The following is a 278-nucleotide window of genomic DNA, read 5'->3' on the forward strand; positions in this document are numbered from 1 at the left end:
TAATTAAATTAGATGCTTTTGTAAATTGTTTTACTAAATATTAAAATTAAACTCATATATTTATATAGACAAATTACGTTTATAATAAATAACAATTTTGATAAATGAACCCAAGTGCTTATCAATTTAACCAATCACATGTTGGTTCTCAAAAATGAGCAAAACATGAAGAAACATTGGATCAATGAAAATTAAAAATAGTAACCCAAAATTCCAAAAATAACCTTCGGATGAAATTAATTTAAATCAGTGACATGTATAAACAATAAGCATGAGAA

Source organism: Arachis ipaensis, chromosome B04, assembly GCF_000816755.2.
Source record: "Arachis ipaensis cultivar K30076 chromosome B04, Araip1.1, whole genome shotgun sequence".
Lineage (NCBI taxonomy): Eukaryota > Viridiplantae > Streptophyta > Magnoliopsida > Fabales > Fabaceae > Arachis > Arachis ipaensis.